Source organism: Pinus tabuliformis, chromosome J, assembly GCF_031772625.1.
Source record: "Pinus tabuliformis cultivar Carrire ecotype Pingquan chromosome J, CPIR1, whole genome shotgun sequence".
NCBI lineage: Eukaryota > Viridiplantae > Streptophyta > Pinopsida > Pinales > Pinaceae > Pinus > Pinus tabuliformis.
Window position 1 is genome coordinate 799,363,334 of NC_142295.1, and position 7,063 is coordinate 799,370,396.

Here is a 7,063-nt window from a genome sequence, read left to right on the forward strand (position 1 = left end):
GTGTTCTAGACCAGAAGCAGTCGACCTTAAAGCAGAGAGAGGGATCTTATAAATGCTTTAAATGCAGATATCCAATCCACTGATTTGATGGAAGTTGTCTGCGTTGAAATTTTCATTCTCTCCATCAAAATTCCACTAAATATATACACTTGCGAAGGCTTGCGTGGGAAACCAAAACTCCTTTGCCCTATAAACAAATTGTTAGTTTCATAGATTTTGGCCAGCAAAACATTTGTGCTGCTTTGTACTGGTCTGTTTGACAGCAAGTTGAGAGGCACCAGCGGCCAAAACAGCCCTGCACGACCCTTGTTCGTTGCTGAACATGAAGAGTACCAGTGAGAAAACTGAAGTAGCAGGACGATGTTCGGACGGTGGTCACACAAACCTTGAGGGTAGGCGTACTATTGCTTTTTAAAATAATTGGTTTCTGTGATTACATGCCTGGGGTGTCACGAGCGTAGGGATCATACCTGGTTAGGGCATATATGGTAAGGACAGAAGAATCCTTCAATATCAAAGTACAAATCATATGGATTGATTTAAGGTTTAATTATGTTAAAAAGAATGTACAAATCATATGGATTGATTTAAGGTTTAATTATGTTAAAAAGAATGGAATTAATTATAAGAGTAGTTTATAAGTGCATTTATGCACGCGACGTGCATGTCATAGCGGCTGGGGCGGATGGCTTTTGCTCCCCCAGCCGCGATCGAATCCTGCGGCGGTTGGTTGTGGATCCCTTGATTTGGTTTCTGCGCGTTTCGGCCTACGATTTGTAACGGCTATGCCGTTAATATTCTGTGTTGGTTATCTGCTGGTTTCGGCCTATGATTTGTAACGGCTATGTCGTATATTCTGAATTCTGCTGGCCTAGGCCATATGTTGATTTTCCCTCTGAGAAAGAAAGAAAAAAAAAGTTTATAAGTGCATTTAAAAAAAAAAATGGTTTATTTTCTGTTCTAATTTGTTTAGAGATTTATTGAAATTACAAGTTTGATGGTAGAACTTTTCACAATCGAAGTGCTCCGGGGTTTTTGAGGTTAGAGATTTAACCAAAAAAATTTCCCTACCAAAAAACAACAAGAAACTCTAAAAAATCGCACATAAAGACTACTGTTTAATTATATTGTTTGACCAATAACTTTTCCAGAAACTTAAAAAAATTGCACGAGAAGACTGCTCCTTAATTATATTGTTTAACCAAGGTTGCTCCTTAATTATATTGTTTAACCAAGGACTTTTCCATTGTGGTTTAATTTTGTCTAAAGAAAATGGAATTAATTTAGTGTTGTGTGGTAGTGGGGACTCGTCAATTAAGGTGAAAATTATTCAAATCCATTTTATGAATATATTGTGTAGTATATCGAAGAATAAGAATTACTTAAAATTATTGTATGAAGTTAATTTGTAGTATATTGAGGAATTTAGTTATTAAGAAGGATGATTTTGTACATGATAGGATGAAGGTAGGCTAGATAGGATGAAGGTAGGTTAAAGTTGTGCACAATTAACATTATTTTGTGGTAATTTTTTATTGATTGTAACAAGAGCCATATGGTGGCAATGTCATTATCTTTGGTTTTGTGCACATTGCCACTATGTGGTTTCTGTTTATTGTGCAACCTTTATGTTTTAGAAGTAATTTGGTGTTGCAACTGACTTAGTGTACTCTTTTCTTTTGGGAATCGAGTGCACACATGGTTTCAAATATTCTAGTAAAGACTTGTTACGATGCAAAGAGGCAAACACTTGTTTGAGTGCAAAGGCGTTGGGACAAACAATATTCCCTATTCTCTGGGACTTTGTTTCAGTGGGTTGCTTATTGTGGAATTTCAGATTGCCCAAGAGTTTTTCCCCAAGTGTTCCAAAAAGTATAGGGGTGGCTTATCATGAAAAGGTCGGGCTCCGAGGTACTATTTCCCAAAAAAATTCATATTCCCTTGGAGTTTTTCCCTGACTATTCGAAAAGACAGTAGAGCGGTTGCTACGGGGTCCTGTTTCTGGAGACTTTTTTCCATTCACATTGCTTGGGAGTTATAAAAAGCTCAAGGTACAAATTGTTAAGGATTATTGTTATTTCATCAAGCAGTGCCCCAGGGTAAGGTTTCGGGGAGGAAATTTAACTAGTTATGTTTTCAGTCCAAGGCAATTTCTCTCGGTGTATTGACACGCCTCCATGTCAAATTGCCACATCATAGCCTGTTATGTCAATTAAATGCTCATGTCACTTTTTGATTTAATGTATTGAATGAAGCGACTTTTTAAAATTCAAACTGCTAGATATGATGCATTTGGTAGAGGTTTTGAGTTATTTGAATTGTCTTGTACATTGGAGCTCTACATGTGCAGATTTAAGTTAACCATTGTACTTTGATATTGCCTACCACTAAACTCGACTATATTTTATTCGAAACGCACAATTGCTCGCATAAAAACCCTGCAAATTCGAAAATGGCTAAAGGGATAAAAAAGAAGGGAGAAAAAGCACCACTACAACCACCTATAGGGGCATACATTTAGGTTATAGATGAAAAACTCTCAGATATGTTCTTGTTCTCAGACACAATATGCACGATTGACGTTGGTTCTTCAACTTATGACATTATATACAATATCATCGAAGATTGAATGCCTGTCGATGATATGGTTCGAGCCACAGTAGCCACAAATGATACGGGTGCTAGACAATCTTTTGAGGCAACAATTGGTGACCTTGCTTGGTCTCGTTTGCATAAAATAGTCACTCAACCCAAATTGTTGCCTTACACCGATATGATAAGATGGGTTCTGGAGCATTGCGACTTTACAACGATATAGTTCGTGACCAAGGGTGGAACTGTTATAGGATCATTCAAGGCTGGGCATTTAAAGGGTATGTATCAGATGTTGGATCCTGAATTAGAGTATAGTGAAGAATTTGTTAAAAAAATTGTGCAGACTGAGGAAAATAATAAAAAGTAGGAGCTTACCCCCGATCGGGGTGAGAGGTGACTAGCAGACCCATTAAGAGGATCATTATGATAAGGATGACTGAATGCAGTGCCATCGCCTCCCACACGCTCGAAGCGCAAGGCTCAGTGGTTGTCTACATGATTACGATACGATGGAGGAAGGAAGGTGGCATTTGCATGCACCAGAGTTGGTTGACAACAAAGAGGGTTAGTAGAGAGGAGGGAGATCACGAAGAGGATACAACAACGAAGGTGGCGTAGCGTTTTCGGGAAGGCGAAGAGATACAACGATCCCAAGCGCTGGTTAACGGGTATGTTCTTTGCATGCACTACACTAAGCTCCCCTACGTCTGGTTTGTTGAATTGGGATTACATGGGGGCAAGGGGTTGGGGAGAGAGAGCAATTGGGGTGGTGGGAATAGCTAAGAGGTGAAGGGTGGCTGGATTCCCCGCAGCTACAGAAGCTAAGCAGGGATTTTACTCCGCTTAGGCATTGCATTCTCGTGCATGGGGTCTACTCGGGTTTCACTCCGCTTTAGCATTCTCCTCTCACGCATGGGGATCATAGGGATGGGGAGGAAAGGTTGTTGGCTGAGTGAACCTTGTCTACTCATCTGCTTGGAAAACCTAAGGGGAAAGGGTAACGTAGCTACAATTGCTTTAGATTTAATTCCAGTCTGGGTCCTGGAACGAGTCGTGAAGGTTAGGGCTTTGAGGAGGACTGGCACCATGAGGGCAGAAACTAAGGTCCTGAGGGGAGTTAGTAGGGAGGAGGGTGTCCAGGGCAGGAGTCCTCTGGAACTGGGGAATTGACATGCCCGGAAAGCTGGCCAAGTAGGCTTCGAATGGCGATGGGACATGATAATCAAGTTTAGACTAACTATTTTTTACTACTGGATGGCGTATAATGCGGTTAGGTGTTCAAGAGACCTGGTTTCCCATCGGGAAGGTTGAGACCACCTAACCAGGGTAAGTGGTTTTAACCTTCTTGCGTATATTATAATGAAAAAGAACGATCTACCATGGTCTTGTAATTAAAGACTGGAGAAGAAACCTTGTGAAGCATAAAATTGATGCTAATGGCATGTATTCCATTGACGATCTTTCCTGAAGTCATAGTCTTTTTTTTGCTTAATTTTATATGCGGATAACATTTACTTTCCAGTTTGCAGTAGTCTATATATATAGACATACAACTTATGGTTGTGGACATGATAATCAAGTTTATATAGCTTGGATAGATAGACTAACTATTTTTTGCTACTGGATGGCGTATAATGCGGTTAGGTGGTCAACAGACCTGGTTTCCCAACGGGCAGGTTGAGACCACCTAACCAGGCTAAGTGGTTGTAACCTGCTTGCATATGTTATAATGAAAAAGAAGGATCTACCAAGCTTTAAAAAGAAAACAAAACAAAAAAACAAACAAACAAACAAACAAGGGTAAGAGCTTGGTCTTGTAATTAAAGATTGGAGAAGAAACCCTGTGAAGCATAAACTTGACGCTAATGACATATATTCCATTGACCATCTTGGCTCTCCTTATTGTTACACTGTTGTTATGCTTTGTCATTTGTTTGGTTGCTACACAAAAATTGCAAGAAAATATGGCTAGAGTTTCCCTTGCCAATGGGCTTATTTATGCTTCACAATTATGCCCATGCAAAAAAAGAGATTCAGGCTTTGTACGCATTGAAGTTGTTTAATATAGCTGTCAAATATCATGATCCGACCAATTTGATTCAAGTGATGAGTACAAATAACAAAATGAAAAAGTATGAACATGAGGCCAGTAAGTTTGATGAGAAATGTTGTGAAGCCCCTTCCTATGAGGCAATTTGTAACAAAGCTAACAAGTTGTCCCTAGAGGATCATAAGCAGTTTCTAATTTTTCAGGAGAAAAGGAGGGAAAGTTTTCCTTTACACCAACTCAAGTCAGCAGAAGAGAAAAACACAACAGAAAAAGCAACGAATTCATCTACTCACCAACAAGCCTCACAACCCGACACTCCTTCTATACCTATTTCTTCAACAGGATCAATAGAGCAAAGTGTCTCTGAAAATCCCATTGCCACAAATATTGTGAGAGATTGGCAAACATACCTGGACATTACTTCGACTTCCTTTCAGGGGAACACTAAAATAACAGAAGTAAGTAAAATTGAAATTGCTGATTTTTCACATAACGTAGAAGCTAGTGTTCAGGTGAATACTCCAGGGTAGAGCAACTCTCCACAAATGACAAGTGTTTGACAACAGATGGTAGGAGAGACTCATGATCCTTCAAAATATGCTTATGTTCATCCAAAAGGTTCAAGTGTCAGAAGAGAAATGATAACATTCTCTTGCACTACATTAGTTGAATTCGGTATTAAAGAGATTCCATCAGTAGCTATATTTTATAGCCCTCAGGTCAAAATTGTTTTCAAGAAAGGCAGGAAGAAAAGGAAAACGGGAGAGTTACAAGCTCTCCACACCTCTTGCCACTCAACCTCTACCATTATAGGTAGTATGGAAAGCCACAGTAGTGGCTCCTGTGGAACAACTTGAGGAATTAACACGCTATACAAGGGCATATGCCAATGCCATCATTGATCAAGTGATGCGATTCAAACAATATTTACAGGAAAAAGGGATAAAATTGAGTAGTTAGTGAAACAAATTTCTCAGCTTCAAACGCAAATACAATTTCAAGTGTCTTCATAAGCTCAACTTTCAGAGAAAAATGTTAAAAATATCAACAATGAATTCCAATTTAATTTGTACTTGAATTAAATTGTGAACTAAAATCGAATTCTATTCTCATAGCAACTTGTAAATAGTTAAATAAGTTAAATTGACTTAATTGAATTAGGAATTTCGAGTTGGAAGTCTAACTCGAGTCATGTGTGTGATCCCTAAATTTTAGGGGTCCAGGTTGAGTTCTTTGGAGTTGTAATTAGATAACTCTGTTCAACTGAGTTATAGTTGGTTAAACTTGTTCTAACTATTGGAGGAACTAGTAGAGGTTTAGTAGTGAGTCAGTGTACCAGTGCATCCTCAATGCTAGACCATTTAATTGAAGATTTGCTCACAAATAATTCATGCATGTCAGTTCAGAGGAAGACCCAGTTGAGACTAGAGTGCAGGGACAATGTACTATCAGTTGCGTGATTTTCCGACTTGTACAGATCACGCATGCTATCAGTTGAGGACCTAAGTTTGGATTTCATAGTTTTGGAAGAAGTATTTCCCAATTAAATATGGGTAGATCCTCTCAGGAATTGCGCAAGGAAATAAGGGCTTGGAAAGCAACACAATTGGCTAAGTGTTGGCTAGAGCGGGCTTGTGAGGCATAGAGTTGATCATACTTGTGCAGGGATTCTTCTATTGAGAATAAGCATTGTATTGTCTTCTCAGATTTCTGATTAATGCAATATAGATAGTTGGGGTTTTGAGTAGTTGCTTTCCCTAGAGAAATATTGTGTTATGTGCGGTTAATATTCTTTCACTTACTGATTATTGTTTTCATCGATCATTATTGGTTTCTGTTGTTGAAAGTAGAGTAGATTCTTGTCTTATGTTTTAGTACATTACATGAGCTGTTGAATCTACAGAAAAATCTACATGGTATTGGAGTTGAAGACAATATAGAAGAGGAGATTTTGAGTTTGTTGTGTAGGTGAAATTCGAATTTACAGTTCATACTTCAGATCAGCAATATGTCTTTCTACGGGTTGTGACTTGAGTATGCCTTGGAAGGCAACTCAAATTACATAGCATAGAAGGACATGATGGAAGTAGTGCTGGAAGACAATGGCCTCAAGGAATTCATTGATCAATACATTCCTAAGCCTCCAACATCGGATGCTAATGATTTGGCTGAATGGAGAAAGTGTGTGGCAAAGGCGAGGCAGATTATTCTTGAGGGAGTTCGAGACCACATTGTCTCGAGTCTCCATGGCAAGGAAACTTCGTATGCTATGTGGAAGGCATTGACAAACCTGTTTCAGAATAGAAGTGACCATAGGAAGTTGGCACTGAAGGACAAACTCAAAAAGATCAAGATGGAGAAGGGCGACTCAATTCCAAAATACTTGACCAAGTTCACTCATTGTCATGATGAGCTTGG